Below are 395 nucleotides of genomic sequence, written 5' to 3'. Positions count from 1 at the left end.
TTCATTAAAATATCAGAGGAAAAGGCAAAATTTTCGTATATATGGTCAATTAAATACAACATATAATATCCAAAAAAAAATTATAAAACATAATTTAGTTGTCAAGGCTAAATTTCATTTTCATGAGTAATGGAAACAAGAATAAAAGGTGGAATAAATATGAGAATGATATAAATAATTTAATAATTTCCATCTCATGTTTATAGTCCCCTTTTCTTACTTTCCATTATTTATATCCGGATAACTATGGTTTCAACCACTATCTCTTCCTGTACAGGGAGTGTAACCGTAAATGGTAATTAAAGTAAGAGAAGCGCACTGTCGAATTTTGTTAATATTGTAATTAAATAAATTAACATAATAAAATTAAAACATATGAAAAAGAAAAAAGTTTA

Source organism: Halyomorpha halys, unplaced genomic scaffold, assembly GCF_000696795.3.
Source record: "Halyomorpha halys isolate HHAL.00 unplaced genomic scaffold, Hhal_1.1 Scaffold361.1, whole genome shotgun sequence".
Lineage (NCBI taxonomy): Eukaryota > Metazoa > Arthropoda > Insecta > Hemiptera > Pentatomidae > Halyomorpha > Halyomorpha halys.
Note: the sequence above shows the minus strand (reverse complement) of the source record.